Consider the following 17,231-nt stretch of genomic DNA (forward strand, 5'->3'; position numbering starts at 1 on the left):
GCCACAACAAACTCCAACTCCCAGAATTCATAGCCTTAGAGCCAGACAAGTTAAAGCGATCCAAACCGGTTATTTCTCCAGTGTGGATGCACCAAGCGGTGCCAAACTGAGTTATTTCCCTCTGAGATTCCTTCCCTTCGCTCCACACTTCAAGTCACGTGGGTTGCTGTTAAGGCCTAGGAGGCAACCCGCCATCTTTTCTGGCCAGGAGCCCACTCCAGGCAAAGGCCAGGCCAAGGACTGCTGTTGTTGTTTTCTGTTGTGGTGGTTGTGGTTGTGAACTGCCTCCACGCCAGTTATGCACCTGAGGAGCAGGCTGAAGCCTACCAAAACCCTGCTGCCAACTTTCTTTCATTCAGTCTCAGAGGTGTTACTGCAAGGTCTCTTACAAGTAATAGCAGTTGCTGCTGGAAATGGTGGTCATTTATAATAAACAATAATAATAATAATTTGATTATAAGATTTACTTATTTACTTCTCCAAGTAGTTGCTGGAAATGGTGGCCATGCACAGTCATATGCATCTGCGGAAGTAGACTTCAGTCTACCAAAGCTCATGCTGCCACTTTCCTTCTTTTAGTCTCAAAGGTGCTACAAGCAGTGTTGCCAATTTCTGTAATTGGCTATGATTGTCTGTTATTGAATGGTTAGAACTGAATGATTAGATGATAATTTAGTTTTTATTGAATTAATAGAAATTTTAATATTCTATGATGTGCATTTATGTATCATACAGTAGTCTGTTGACCTATTTGTATGTGTATTATAGTTTTTTATTGATGTAATCCCACCTCAATCCATGGGAGAGGCGGGAAATATAAATAAAATTGTTGTTGTTATTAATTTCTTTCCAGGATTTTGGCTGGATAATAATATAATAATTGGGGAATTCTGGGGATTTGGGACTTTGGTAAAACATTCCTGGATGTCTTCCGGCTGTTGGCAGATCCCACATACATGTCAATAGCAGTTTGTGGGATTCCTCCTGAGAAAGAAGGCTGAAATGGAGTCTCATCTATCTGGCATGTGTCTTCCTCTCTTTCTGCTGCCCTCTACCTTTCCTAGCATTATTGTTTGTTTTTTTTTTCATGTTTTCTATGATGTGACCACAAGTGCGACAGCCTTAGTTTCATCATTTTGGTTCCAGGGAAGTTTCGGGCATGAACACCTTGGATCCATTTGTTTTCTTTTGGGCCATCCATTATATCCTCAGCACTCTGTCCAGCACCACATCTCACATGAGTTGATTTGCTTTCTTCACTGTTCTCATCCGCACATGGTACTTTATCACACCTGAGGAATTTCTCTTAATTTCGAATGAAAAAATGTGGGGCCAGAAACGCATTCATGTGAATTCACTAGTTCAGCGAATTCGTAAATGCGAATTGCGTTCAAACTGGCTTCCCATTGCCCCAAAATAGCATGTCATTGCCCGAATTTGTGTGTGGTAGTCTATCACGCAATAATGTTCAACCCCATGATTACATTCGGATTGCCATTGGATTATACTTCCAATTTCCCTTGTCTGATAACGTCCATGGTGATGTGTATACTGTGGCTTGGACAATTCAGAATTTAGTGCTCAGATATATAGAAAGCTACATAGCTCACACAAATTCAACCCAGAACCCCTAGCATTGAGCCCGCAATTAAAGCCGTGTCAGAAGGCATTATTTCTGCATGCAGATTAGAACCTCATGGAGTTGTTTCCTGAGAAGTAAACCCCACTGAGTTCAATGAGACACCGGAGTTGAGTACAAATCTTGTCATGTTTACACTAAGGAAACCCAACAGATTTGGGTGAGATTTACTCTCAAGACCCTAGGGCTGCATTCACAGGTTGTGAATTTTCCCTGATCAACCTACAATTTAGGGCAAAATTAGGAGTTTTTGAGATCATATTCTTCAAAGGATCCTTCTCTGTCTTTATTGTTGTGTGCTTTCAAGTCATTGCCAATTTTGGTGACTCTATCACACAATTTCCTTGGCAGATTTGTTCAGAAGGGGGTTGCCTTTTGTTCCTTTGAGACTGAGAGACTGTGACTTGCCCAAAGTCACTCAGTGGGTTTCCATGGCGGGAGCAGGGATTTCAACACTGGTCTCCAGAGTTGTAGTCCAATGCGAAAGCACTACAACACACTGGAGAACAAAATAGTCAAGGAGGAAGGTCTAGCCAGGGTGTGTGGCAATATGTTTTGAAACTCTCCTTGTCTTCAGTGGAACACATAGGTTGGGAGTGGACTGGAGGACAGATTGAGATCTGCTGATAGATCTTGGGGTGACTCAGTATATCTTTAGGGCTGCATCTGCACTGCAGATATAATGCCATTTTACACCACTTTAACTGCCATGGCTCAATGCTATGGAATGCTGGGTTGGTAGTTTTGTGAGATATTTAGCCTTCTCTGTCGGAGCACTGGTGCCACAACGGTTACACATCCTATATTCCCTAACATTGAGCCATGGCAATTCAAGTGGTATCCAGCTGCATTATTCCTGCAGTGCGATGCTAGCCCTGGGGGAGTAGCTTTTCTTCACCTCACCACTGGATTCTTGCTATCAAATGTGTGTAATATGCTGTTCTGTTGCCGAGTAGAAAAATAAGATACAACCGACTTACCAGTATTGGGAAAGTTACTTTTCAGGACTGCAACTTCCAGTCTCCCCCAACCAGAAATGCTGCTGACTTTCCTTCACCTCATCACACTGGATTCAACAAGCAGTCAGCCAGTTTCTGTAGTGGAATGGGAGGGGGAAACACCTCAGGCTGCAAAATTCTTTTGGCTGATCCTGTCCTCCCTCATGCTTTCAATGCTCTTTAGGAAGGAAAAAGCAGTTGGGTCTCTTTGGCTGCCAGTACTTCACAATAGAGCAGCCAAGAGAGGAGGGTAATGGGAATAACTTTCTGCCCCATTCCTATCTCACACTCATGCTGCAGGCCCTCCTTCACATGTTTGTGTATAGCAATCTCCTGCTCAACAATTTTCTGTCTGGTGGATAATCTCCAGATGTGCATTGTTTTTTTGCCAAGAAAATGGAAGAGGTATTGTCACCTCATGCCAGTGGTTTCACTAGGGTTGGCATCACCTGGTGCATAATTCTGGTGTTACCCTCCATAGATCTCCCATACCATGCACACATAATCCTTACTATGCTATTTGTATTAATGTTACTCATAAATTGTAATTTCCACATATCACTGAATGTAATGGCAATAGTTTTTGACATAAGCAAGTAGCCTTTAAATTCAGTATCATACACACAGCCTAAATGTTTTTATATTTAACATAGTTTCATGTGGTTACAGTGAAAATTTGGTAAGCCCACTCATGCTGATTTTCATCTTTTTAAAATGTGGCTGTTAAAATTTGGCAGCCTGTTTCTGTAAAAAGCAGACATTGTGGAACAGTGGTTGTCGCCAGTGCAACCTGCACCCTCCTGTGACTCCCCTACCTCAGGCCCAAAGATAAAATACACCAAGACCTGCCATTTCTCCCACTGGCCCTACTCTTCGTGTAAGAGGCAGAAAATTCAACAGATAAAGTTTGTGCTGTGGTATCCAGGCAGAAATCCAATGCCTGAAACTTTCGCTTTCCAGAAGGGAAAGTTTGACCCATTGGGTTCCTGCCTGTTGGGCGCCATTCAAAAGCACTCCGGGCTTTGGCTGTGAACAAGTTTGGCAAGTTCAGAGGGTATAATTTCCGGAGGAAACAAAATAAGTATTGCGGAAGCATTGTAGTTGCAGAGCGCATGCTTTATATGCAAAATCTCCTGAGTTCAATCACTGTTGTCATCTCCAGATCAGGAAAGAGGAAACTATTCCTTTCTCTGAAACCTTGGAGAGGCCAATGCTGCACTAGATGGACAAATGGTCCAACACAGCCACCACCAGGGTGGACAAACAGTTTATTGTGGAAGAGGTCTCATGGACCAGATCCTGATTTATACACTTATTTACCTGAGGTTTTTTTGTGGGTTTTTCGGGCTATGTGGCCATGTTCTAGCAGAGTTTCTTCCTGACGTTTCGCCAGCATCTGTGGCTGGCATCTTCAGAGAATGTTTGCCTGGAATTCTCTGAAGATGCCAGCCACAGATGCTGGCGAAACGTCAGGAAGAACTCTGCTAGCACATGGCCACATAGCCCGAAAAACCCACACAAAAAACTATGGATGCCCAGCCATGAAAGCCTTCGACACTTCACATTATTCCTAAGCTTGGAAATTTTATTTTTCAGAAACTTGCCTATGGACATGCTAACTAGCCGAGGTCTGGGAGTTGTAGTCCAATATATGACCCAGACCAGGTTTCAATTTTCAGCTAGGCCTTTAAACCCACTGGGTGCCTTTGGGGTAAGTTGCACGTTCTCAGCTTCAGGAAAGGCAATGGCAGACATCTTCTGAACAATCCTGCCCAGAAAAACCCATGTAGGTTTGCCTTGGGGTCATCATAAGTCAGAAATGACTTGAAAACATGCACAACAGCAACAACAGGAAGACAAGTATTTTCCCCCACCCTCTGATTGGTAAATACACATGCACCTGGGCCATGGTTCTCAATGTTTGGTCCTCCAGATTTTTTAGACTTCAAGTTACAGAGACCACAGGCAGTATGGCTAAGAATTCTGGGAATGAAGTCCCAAACACCCCGTGAGGGGCAAAGGCTGAAAATGATTTGTAATAAGGAGACCTTGGTCTGGGGATTTATCATTAGCTCAGAGCGGCGGTCTTCTCTCATGTATACGAAGGTTGCCAAGGTAAGGTCAACAGGACACAGTTTATGAAAACTGCATGTTTTTCCTTCACACATAGACCTCTACCCTCCCCCTCATCCAAGAACTCAGGAATATGTGTTACGTTGTGTAGTAACATGAGGCCTTCTTGGGATATTCCCTGTTGGCGGGTGCTCCAGGTCCCGATTGTGAGCTCCGCCTGGGGGAGGAGGGGGGGAGTGGTTGGAACTATCACTCCGACCGCATGAAGCCTGTCTGTTCTAACACTGGCTGACGATTTGGGACCTTAAATAGGCACCTCTTGCCTCAGGCGAAGGTTGTTTCCCCATTTCAAAGCAAAGCCCATCTACATATTAAAGATTGCTTGTATCTATAGAGAGTCTTCAAGGTGAGAATGGTTCTGGCCTGGCAAGGCATCCTGGCCATAAATCTGCCTTAAAGGTGTGTGTAAATGACTCTTTTTGTTGGCAACTCCTATCTGGGCCTCTTTGATCTATGTTTCAATAGCCTACGTGACCTGTCCGTCTTGCAGTGTGGAGGAGAACTCTACGTCAGGTATCCCATCAGGCTCTCTGCATAGGGTCATCAGAAGAAAAGTATACACATTTAGGATTTTAAGGCACCAATGCTGGTAACAGATTATTCAGTACATGATTATTGTCATGTATAATCATTCTCCGCATTTGACCCGCCCAAGATGTGGAGTGCAGGATGATAGGAGTCAGGACCATTAAAAGTGAGTGATAGAATTCAAGATATAGTTTGGTAGAATCAGTATGTAGAGAGATCTGTAGCCTCTTGAGACTAACTGAAGTAAAGAAGTTGGCAGCTGAGCTTTCGTGGCTGCAGTTTACTTCCTCAGCACGTGAGGAAGTAGACTGAAATCTACAAAATCTCATGCTGCCAACTTCTTTCTTCAGTTAGTCTCAAAGGTGCTACAAGATCTCTCTACATACTGACCATTAAAAGTGTAGATTTTCCATTTATATATTTGCTGCAGAAAACTGTTGCCCATGACAGATACATTTTTCATTTTTTTTATTGCGTAGGGGGGCAAGAATCAGGAGCCATTACTTGTGTCATGGGGCTTCACTACACTCCGCATTAAGATTCCTTCCCTCCACCTCCAACCTATTGTCAATGGCAGCAGGGGTATTTTTCACAGGGACTACAGCACAGAAAGAAAAAAAAGTGACAGTTGCAAGCAGATGTCAGTGGCAATCATGCATTTAGATTGTGCCTCTATGCAGTAAACATTGCTCACATTATGGGGCTTGTTGCATGATTTTAAGTTGTTTATTACTTTTGGTGACCATAAGACAAACGTATCATGGGGTTTTCTGGCAAGTTTTGGTCAGAGGAGTTTGCCATTATCTTCCACGAGGCTAGAGAGTGTGATTTTCCCAAGATCACCAAGTGGGTTTACATGGCTGAGCCGGGAATCTGGTCTCCAAAGTCACAGTCCAAACTTCAAATCACTATGCTATTTTGACTTACTTCTGAATAAATGTAGGGCATTGTAGACTATTGTAACGCATGCTTTACTTCAGACCATATTGCCCTATGGCTGAACATAATTACTTCCAGCCAAGCATAAAGGCACCAAATCTAGGGTTGCCATAAGTCAGAACCTCCAAACTGGGACAAATGTAGGATAAATGTGGACAAAATTTCAAATGTAGGACACTTTTTTTTTAAATGAAGGACACACAAAAAAATTGATGATTTTTAAAAATGTAAATATAAATGCATGTTTCTTAGGCAGATCAAAATTATTCCTAGACAGATGGCAGAATGTGCTTCCCTTTCTGGCCAAAAACCAGAAGAAGAGGAGGAAAGTGAGAGGGGAAGAAGCAGAGGAGGAGGAAGAGGAGAGAAGAAGAAAACGAGGAGAAGAAGAGGAGGAGGAAGAGGGAAAGGAGAGGAGAAGAAAAAGGAGGAAGAAGAGAGGAAAGAGAGGGGAAGAAAAGGGGAGGGGAGGAAGAGGTGAAGAGAAGAAGAGGTGGAGAGAAGAGGAGAGGAGGAGAAGAAGGGGCGGAAGAGGAAGAGGAGAAGAGAAGGGGAGGAGGAAGAGAGGAAGAAGTGGAGGAGAGGAGAGAGATGAAAGAAGAAGAGAAGACAGAAGGGGAGGAAGAGGCTGAGGAGGAGGAAGAAGAGGAGGGGAGGACGAAAAGGAAGAAGGGGGAGGAGGAGAGGAGGAGAAGAGGAGAGGAGGAAGAAGGGAGAAGGAGAGGAGGCAGAAGAGAGGAGGAGGAGAAAGAAGAGGAAAGGCTCTTCCCCCGCTGGTTGCCTCCGTCGCCAGCGGAGGAGGCGGCAAGCAGGGGAAAGGGGCCTTGCTGAGGTGAAGCCTTTGGCCCTGCCTGGGCACCTCTGTCGCCAGCGGAGGCGGCAGCCAGGGAACGGGCCTCAGCCTTTCCCTGCCTGGCGTCTGTTGCTGGGGGGCAGGGGAAATCCCGGCCATACCGGGGTGGGACCGTGCGAACCCGCCCCAAACCGGGAAGTCCCCCCCCAGGCGGGATATGGGAACCCTAAACAAATCCCATCTGATCTTTGAATCTAAACAGCATGAGCCCTGGTTAGTACTTGCATTGGGAAGCCACCATGAATTCCAGCTGCTGTAGGCTATATTTCAGAGAAAGGAATGACAAAACCATTCTCGCCTAACAAATCTATAGAAAAATTAATGAGGGTTACCATAAGTCAACAGGCATAAAGAGTAGAATGGATAAGCTACTTGCATGTCTGGGTGTCTTTAGTTCTAGAAAAGCTTTGTAGTCTGAAACAAGCCTGAAAAGGGGGAAATGTATGTACGAGAAAGCAACGATCTGATTAATATCCATATTTATGGTTTCTTTCCTTCAGCAAGCTTGTTGTCTGTTTGAAAAGATTGATTTCCCTCCCTTTATCCTCCTCTTATTTTCTCTCTCTTGCACCAAGGTTTCCTTTCAGCTTTTCTAAGTTTCAAACCCCTTCCCTCTTTCCTGTTGTTTTGCCACATGACAATGACACCACACCTTTGCAACAGCATCAGGAAGCCAAGTCCAACTTAAGTTTGTGTTGTTGTTGTTGTGTTGTTGTTGTTGTTGTGTGTGCCTTCAAGTAATTTCCACCTTATGGCGACTGTAAGTACAGAGGGAGCATGGCATGTCTGAAGAGGAAGAGCCCTCCCTCCATGATAACTGTCATCCTTCTGGCCTGTGAGGGAGTGAACAGGCAGGCCCAGCTTCATCAGGGCTAGCCTGAAGAAGAGAGCCCTCCCTCCAGGATAATTGTCATCCTTCAGCCTGTGAGGGAGTGGAACAGGCATGCATCGGGCTACCCTGAAGAAGAGAGAGCCTCCCTTCATGTACTGTCATCCTTCGGCCTGTGGGGAGTGAACAGGCAGGCCCAGCTCCATCAGGCTAGCTGAGAAGAGAGCCCTCCCTCCATGATAACTGTCATCCTTCAGCCTGTGAGGGAGTGAACAGGCCGCCCAGTTCCACCAGGGCTAACCTGAAGAAAGAAAGCCCTCCCTCATTATAAATGTCATCCTTCGGCCTGTGAGGGAGTGAACAGGCAGGCACCGCTCACCAGGCTAGCCTTAAGAAAGAGAGCCCTTCTTCCATGATAACTGTCCCTTGGGCCTGTGAGGGAGTGACAGGCAGGTCCAACTCTATCAGGGTTAGAGTAAAGAAAGAGAGCCCTCCGTCCATGATAACTATCATCCTCGGCCTGTGAGGGAGTGAACAGGCAGGCCCAGCTCCATCAGGGCTAGCCTGAAGAAAGAGAGTCTCCTCCATGATAACTGCTTCATTTGGCCTGTGAGGGAGTGAACAGGCAGGCCCAGCTCATCAGCGCTAGCCTGAAGAAAGAGGTCCTCCTCCATGATAACTGTCCTCCTTTGGCCTTTGGGGAGTGAACCGGCAGGCCAGTTCCACCGGACTAACCTTAAGAAAGGAGCCCTCCCTCCATGATAACTGTCATCCTTCGGCCTGTGAGGAAGTGAACAGGCAGTCCAGTCCATCAGGGATAGAGTGAAGAAAGAAGGCCTCCCTCCATGATAACTGTCATCCTTTGGCTTGTGAGGGAGTGAGCAGGTTGGCCAGCTCCATCAGGGCTAGCCTGAAGAAGAAGAGCCTTCCCTCCATGATAACTGTCATCGTTTGGCCTGTGAGGGAATGAACAGGCAGGCCCAGCTCCATCAGGGATGAGTGAAGAAAGAGAGCCCTCCCTCCATGTAAACTGTCATCCTTTGGCTTGTGAGGGAGTGAACAGGTAGGCCCAGCTCCATCAGGATTAGCCTGAAGAGAAGAGCCCTCCCTCCATGATAACTGTCATCTTTCGGCCTGTGAGGGAATGAGGCGGCAGGCCCAGCTCCCTCAGGGCTAGCCTGAAGAAAGAGAGCACTCCCTCCATAATGTCATCCTTCTACTGTGGGAGTGAACAGGCAGGGCCAGCTCCACCAGAGCTAGCCTAAAGAAAGAGAGCCCTCCCTCAGTACATCTGCCTTGTCCGGCCTTAGAGGAGGAATAACACTGGACCTCATCCCTTTCCCAACACCTTTCCCTTCTCCTTTTGTGTTGTGTCTTTTAGATTGTAAGCTTGAGGGCAAGGAAACCGTCTATTTAAAAATAATAATTGTAAGCTGCTGTGATAGCCTTTAGGGTGAAGGGCGAGGTAATCCATAATAAATAATAATAAAAAGTGGTGGTTGAGTCTTGGACTACAACTCTGGAGATGGGTTCACTTCCCAGCTCAGTCATGAAAACTGGGCCAAACCCTCTCTGAACAGGAGAGCTTGGAAAAAAATACTTTTCAAAACTGCAACTCCCCAAATTCTCAGCTAGTGGTCATTCTTGTTGGTGTGTGTCCAAATTGTGTGAGTTAGTGTTCAAAAACAATGTTTCCATCTTCTCCAGATTCCCATCTTTCTACCTTGCTGGATGGATTAATAAGAGGTTGGGTCATCCAACATCTGGAGGACTAACACTTCTCCAACCTTAATACAGTGAACCCTCCACATTCACTGGAGTTAGGTGGAGAGGACCCCTGTGAAAGTGGGAAAACCACAAGTAAAATTTTATTATAGCACTATATGTCAGAGATATTTTACACCAGTGAAGAGAGCAGGACCTCATACTGGCAGCCAGGGGAGAGGATCTGGATAAAAAATTAACGGGGAGGGAAAGAGCAAGGATGTTGTTGTGGGAGTCTACTACAGACCCTCCAGTCAGATGGAGGAGATGCTGATGCCATTTCTAGAAGAGATGACTCTACACTCAGAAAGGAGAAATGTAGTAGTGATGGGTGACTTCAACTATCCTGATTTTGCTGGAAGTCAAACTCAGCCAAATCCTCAAGGTCTAGCAAATTCCTCACTTGCCTCGAAGATTATTTAATTGTCCAAAAGGTGGAAGACGCAAACAAGGGGATCAGCTATTTTAGACCTGATCCTAACCAACAAGGATGATGTGATTTGGTTAATGGGGTGCAAGTGGTGGGATCATTAGATGGAATGACCATGTTCTCGTGGAGTTTGCTAAACAGTGGAAATAGAAGCCAGGCATAGTCAGACACGCATTCTAGACTTTAGAAGAGCCGATTTCAGTAAACTTAGAGAAACATTGAGGGTGATCCCGTGGTCAGAAATACTAAAAGAGAAGGGAGTTCAAGACGGATGGGACTTTCTCAAAAGATACTGAAGGCACAATTTCAAACAGTTCCAATGAGAAAGAAAAATGGGAGATGTCTCCCCGAAACCAGATGGATGACTAAGGAACTTTCAACTGAGCTAACTTTTAAACAGAGCATGTATAAGAAATGGAAAAATGGGGAAATCACCAAACAGAAATTCAAACAAATACCAAGCACATGTAGGGTAAAGTCAGGAAAGCTAAAGCGCAGATGAACTCAGGCTTGCTAGGAGGTTAAAACAATAAAAAGGGGTTTTTTTTTTGGATATGTCCGCAGTAAAAGGAAGAAGGAGGAACGGTAGGGCCACTGCGTGGAGGATGGCAAATGGTAACAGGGGCAGAAAAGGCGCGAATTACTCAACACCTTTTTGCTTCAGTCTTCTCAGAGAAGGCAAAGGGGGATAACCTGAGGAAAATGAGCGACAGAGGATAGATAGGGGAATTCAGCACAGAATAAGTAAAGAGATAGTACAGGAATATCTTGTTAATCTAAATGAATTTAAGTCTCCAGGACCAGATGAACTACATCCAAGGGATTAAAAGAATGGCAAATGTAATATCGGAGCCATTGGCAATGATCTTTGAAAACTCCTGGAGAACAGGAGAAATCCCAGCAGACTGGAGGAGGGCAAACGTTGCCCTATCTTCAGAGATAAAGAGGATCCCAACATATGATCGTCTAGGTGTATGACATCTATACCAGGAAAGATTCTAGAGCAGATCATTTAAACAAAGATCTGTGAACATCTGGAAAGCAATGCCACAATCACAAAAGTCAACACGGGTTTCAGAGAAACACAAGTCATGCCAGACAAATCTGATCTCTTTCTTTGATAAAATTACCTGTTACCAAGTTTGGATTTATATAAAAATTTGGGTACATGTGGTCTGTGCTATGACCCTGATTGACCCATAGGGGACCCGCCTTTAACCTAAAAGTGGAGAAGACCACGGAGGCAGCTTGCCCTGCAAAGGCAGAGCCCTAGAGAAAAGGCTAAAATCGGGCATACATTTGGAAAACAATATTTATTAATAAGAAAGGAAAAAAGCATTAAAATAAAAAACACATATACAGTCTTAATACCAAACAACCATATATCTACAAAACAGTACAAACCTAGACATAGGACCTCTACATATGTTCATACACCCATCTCAACATCTATCCCATCCAAATAACATTCCCAAAAGCGAGTCCCTCCTTGCTCCCCTGTCCTTAAGCAAAACCGTCCCTTGCGCATGTGAACCTTCCCAAAGTTCTTCCTTGCTTTTCGTCTTCCTCCTCCTACTTTACCATCTTCTGATAACGTTCCTTATATTATCTACCTACTTACACTAACCCTTCCCCCACATACTTTTCCCATTTTTACATCTAACTTCCATCCCACTCTTCTTCGTCTTGTTCTGTCTTGCTTCTGTCTTCTGCATAACATACGTAACAACATGAACACATTTCCACATTCATACTGACTTCCTTCTACCAACTTTGCTCATTCTTGTTAGTCTTGTCTTCTTACTTTATTTCTTTAGTCGTGAATCACTTTCCTTACTATATTTTATTGTCTTTATTTAACTTAATAAACTTTTCCTTACAAATTTTCTACCATTTTAAATTCTCCTTATAAGTTCATTACTGCACAGTACTGCTTAACAGTTATAGACCCCTTTAGAAAATGGTAGCCCCTGCAGGCCCACATGATCGGCCTCAACTTTCCCCAGCCTTTTGAGATCCCAATTCTTGGAGCCTCTTCCCCCAGACCCAGGAAAGAGAGAGACTCCAAAAAACAGAGACCGAGGGCATCAGTGCCTCCCCACTTTGCAACGCAGCTTGGAAATGCCCAAAGTTGCCAGGCATGGAGAGAGTGTTGACAGTCACACTCTCACAGCCAAGAGCAAATTTGTTGCTATTATAGTTTTGGAGCTATGGGCCTTAAGCCCCTAGATATCTTTGTGTGTTTTGCTTGTATCTTTGGGGTGGTAGATTAGATATGTATGTCTCTCACATGTATCTTTTTTTTGTGATGCTTTTCTATTTCCTGAGCAAAGGCAATTGCTCTCAAAATCTTTCTGTGCCTTTTACTTCCGAGTCTCCCGGAGACACGGGGCGGGGGTGGGGGGACCCGGGAAGGATAATTTACCTTTGCCCCCCCCCCCCACCCAGTTCTTTGCTTTCACCACTGTCCACCTTATGAGGAAGGTATATCCTCCGACGCGAGTCCGCACCCCCGAGATGCTTCACGCTTCCCACTCCACGGTGCCCCACGCAGAGGCCCCCAATGTCCTCCAGATCCCCTGCACAACAGGACACAGCTGTGTGTTCTAGCCCAGATGACCTCAACCCTGATACTGCTACCAACTCCAGATGTCCCCCGCTAAGGACCAGAACTTTTGTGCCCGCGTCCTCCACAGATGTCCTCAATATAGAGGCTCCTTTCCGCAACACCATTGGTGTCCTCCATTCATTCGCTACCGCCTTGCCGCTTTTGGGAATCTTTGCAAAACCACTTGTGTGGACCTCCAAGTACTTATCAAATTGCCCGCATTCAAGTTCCTGCCTATGGAACTACTGTTACTGGTAATACTCGCCACATTATATGGGGATTCAGCTACGTTTGCGCCGCCATATCCACCAGTTGGCAAAAACATTCAATCTCAAAGTCAAACGGTCCGCTCTTGGCAGGCACACACCCCTAGAGACACTTCAGTCACTCTATTGACTCATTCAGTCACTATGCATTGCTCTTTGCTTGCTCTGTGTATTGAATTCAGTGCTTTATTGATTGCTTTATTGATTTCCCCCATGGAATTGTTATTATTGTGTTGTATTGTGCCCCTGTGTGAATGGGTTCCAGGCAAGTCTACTTCCCTCCCACACTCTCAGCACCCATAGAAGACATGCCATAGCAAGTCATGCTCCCAATCAAATTTGCACCCAAAATTTTTTAGACAAAGGCATTTAATTCGAAACAGTCACCCAGCCCACGCATGTGCATAGGTCTTGACATTTTCGTTGGTTGGTGGTGGTGGGGGACTGTTACCAAGTTTTGGATTTATATTACAATTTTGGGTACATGCGGTCTGTGTCATATGACCCTTTGACTGACTCCATAAGAGGACCCACCATTAACCTAAAAGCGCGAGCAGGACCCTGAGATGAGCACATGTAGGCAGCTCGCCCTGCAAAGGCAGAGCCCTATGAGAAAAAACACTAAAAATGGGAAATTCCATAGGCAGACTTGGGAGTCGCCAAACCAAGAATCACCTCTGCTGCCCAAGTTAGGAACATTAGACTTGGCTTCTCACTTAATGGGCCAGTGATCAGCTTAATGGTCAGCAATCAAGTTGGCTGCCCTTCCGAATTGTGTCCTGACCTAGTGCATTGTGCAACCCATTGCTTGCTCTCAGCTTAACAATGCCAGGGCAATCAAACACGCCTTTGTTCTAGCGACGTCACCTAGCTCCGGATGAGTTGGCATATATAAACCCTGAGTTTTCAGACTTCCTTGGGGTTTTTGAAGCCTGGTTTCTTTGAGCACTGAGCTCTGCTGAAATCATGAGCTAAACTAAGCTCTCACTGTCACACAACTTGAAACCTCAGCTCTTTAAGCCTCTCCCTTTGCTCCACAGCACGTGATCCACTCTCCATCAAGCTTCAATCGGACTTCCAGGAGAAGACTTCTAAGGTAATATATCCTACCTTGGTGCCTCTCACTTCTATAACCTATTTCCTGAAATTACCCCTCCACCTGCTGTAGCATTGACATGGTGTGTGTGTGTGTGTGTGTGTGTGTGGACAAGCTGCCCTTTTGACTGTGTGGGTTTTACATTGTGCTCATAATAAATGTCATTAGATTAATTGGAACTAATCGGTATCAGAGTCTCTTTCTCTTAGGGTTGTACTGGTGACCTCTGGTATTACCACTTTGGGACACGATCCTGGACGTGGTTTTGTTAGGGCTACCTCTCGGCTTAATTTGAGCTAATTAACAATTTCCCATAATTCGATCCTTCCTAACATACCAGCTTGGTAGATGAAGGGCAAGGGAATTGTGGTGGGATATAGTATACTCTTGATTTCAGTAAGGCCTTTGAAAAGGGTTTCCCATGACATTTTTGAAAAACAAGCTTTAAAATGTGGGCTGGCTAGACAAAGGCAACGTGTACATGGATTTGTTAATTGGTGGACTGGACGAACCCAAAGGGGTGCTCAACAATGGGCCTTTTTTTTCATCACTGGAGAGTACGAGTGAAGCTAGTGGAGGCACAACACCGGGACTCTAGTCCTTGGTCCCAGTGCCTGTTCAAACATTCTTTATCAATGGACTTGGCTGACCGAATTTGGGAGCCATAATTCAAAATTGCCGATGACACAAATTAGGTGGAGGATCGTAATACCCAGAGGACAGCATCAATTTCAAAAGACTGTGAATAACTAGAAAGGCTGGGGAAGATGAAGAAGAAGAGGAAGAAGGGGAGGAAGAGGATGAGGAGGAGGAAGAAGAGGAGGAGGAGGAAGAAAAGGAAGAAGGGGAGGAGGAGGAGAGGAGGAAGAAGAGGAAGAAGGGGAGGAAGAAGAGGAGAAGGAGAGGAGGCAGAAGAAGAGGAGGAGGAGAAAGAAGAGGAAAGGCTCTTTCCCCTGCCTGGTTGCCTCCGTCGCCAGCGGAGGAGGCGGCAAGGCAGGGGAAAGGGGCCTTGCTGAGGTGAAGCCCTTTGGCCCTGCCTGGGCACCTCTGTCGCCAGCGGAGGCGGCCAGCCAGGGAACGGGCCTCAGCCTTTCCCTGCCTGGCGTCTGTTGCTGGGGGGCAGGGGAAATCCCGGCCATACCGGGGTGGGACCGTGCGAACCCGCCCCAAACCGGGAAAGTCCCACCCCCAGGCGGGATATGGGAACCCTAAACAAATCCCATCTGATCTTTGAATCTAAACAGCATGAGCCCTGGTTAGTACTTGCATTGGGAAGCCACCAATGAATTCCAGCTGCTGTAGGCTATATTTCAGAGAAAGGAAATGACAAAACCATCTCAGCCTAACAAAAATCTATGAAAAATTAATGAGGGTTACCATAAGTCAACAGGCATAAAGAGTAGAACCTGGATAAGCTACTTTGCATGTCTGGGTGTCTTTAGTTCCTAGAAAAGCTTTGTAGTCTGAAACAAGCCTGAAAAGGGGGAAATGTATGTACGAGAAGCAACAGATCTGATTAATATCCATTATTTATGGTTTCTTTCCTTCAGCAAAGCTTGTGTGTCTGTTTGAAAAGATTGATTTCCCTCCCCTTTATCCTCCTCTTATTTTCTCTCTCTTGCACCAAGGTTTCCTTTCAGCTCTTCTAAGTTTCAAACCCCTTCCCTCTTTCATGTTGTTTTGCAACATGACAATGACACCACACTATTGCAACAGCATCAGGAAGCCAAGTCCAACTTAAGTTTGTTGTTGTTGTTGTTGTTGTTGTTGTTGTTGTTGTTGTGTGCCTTCAAGTAATTTCCAACTTATGGCGACTGTAAGTACAGAGGGAGCATGGCATAGTCTGAAGAGGAAGAGCCCTCCCTCCATGATAACTGTCATCCTTCGGCCTGTGAGGGAGTGAACAGGCAGGCCCAGCTTCATCAGGGCTAGCCTGAAGAAAGAGAGCCCTCCCTCCAGGATAATTGTCATCCTTCAGCCTGTGAGGGAGTGAACAGGCATGCCATCAGGGCTACCCTGAAGAAAGAGAGGCCTCCCTTCATGATAACTGTCATCCTTCGGCCTGTGAGGGAGTGAACAGGCAGGCCCAGCTCCATCAGGGCTAGCCTGAAGAAAGAGAGCCCTCCCTCCATGATAACTGTCATCCTTCAGCCTGTGAGGGAGTGAACAGGCAGGCCCAGTTCCACCAGGGCTAACCTGAAGAAAGAAAGCCCTCCCTCCATTATAAATGTCATCCTTCGGCCTGTGAGGGAGTGAACAGGCAGGCACAGCTCCACCAGGGCTAGCCTTAAGAAAGAGAGCCCTTCTTCCATGATAACTGTCATCCTTGGGCCTGTGAGGGAGTGAACAGGCAGGTCCAACTCTATCAGGGTTAGAGTAAAGAAAGAGAGCCCTCCGTCCATGATAACTATCATCCTTCGGCCTGTGAGGGAGTGAACAGGCAGGCCCAGCTCCATCAGGGCTAGCCTGAAGAAAGAGAGTCCTCCCTCCATGATAACTGTCATCCTTTGGCCTGTGAGGGAGTGAACAGGCAGGCCCAGTTCCACCAGGACTAACCTTAAGAAAGAGAGCCCTCCCTCCATGATAACTGTCATCCTTCGGCCTGTGAGGAAGTGAACAGGCAGTCCCAGCTCCATCAGGGATAGAGTGAAGAAAGAGAGCCCTCCCTCCATGATAACTGTCATCCTTTGGCTTGTGAGGGAGTGAGCAGGTAGGCCCAGCTCCATCAGGGCTAGCCTGAAGAAGAAGAGCCTTCCCTCCATGATAACTGTCATCGTTTGGCCTGTGAGGGAATGAACAGGCAGGCCCAGCTCCATCAGGGATAGAGTGAAGAAAGAGAGCCCTCCCTCCATGATAACTGTCATCCTTTGGCTTGTGAGGGAGTGAACAGGTAGGCCCAGCTCCATCAGGACTAGCCTGAAGAAGAAGAGCCCTCCCTCCATGATAACTGTCATCTTTCGGCCTGTGAGGGAATGAGCAGGCAGGCCAAGCTCCCTCAGGGCTAGCCTGAAGAAAGAGAGCACTCCCTCCATAATTGTCATCCTTCTACCTGTGAGGGAGTGAACAGGCAGGCCCAGCTCCACCAGAGCTAGCCTAAAGAAAGAGAGCCCTCCCTCCAGTACATCTGCCTTAGTCCAGGCCTTAGAGG

The sequence above is a fragment of the Sceloporus undulatus genome, chromosome 9 (assembly GCF_019175285.1).
Source record: "Sceloporus undulatus isolate JIND9_A2432 ecotype Alabama chromosome 9, SceUnd_v1.1, whole genome shotgun sequence".
NCBI lineage: Eukaryota > Metazoa > Chordata > Lepidosauria > Squamata > Phrynosomatidae > Sceloporus > Sceloporus undulatus.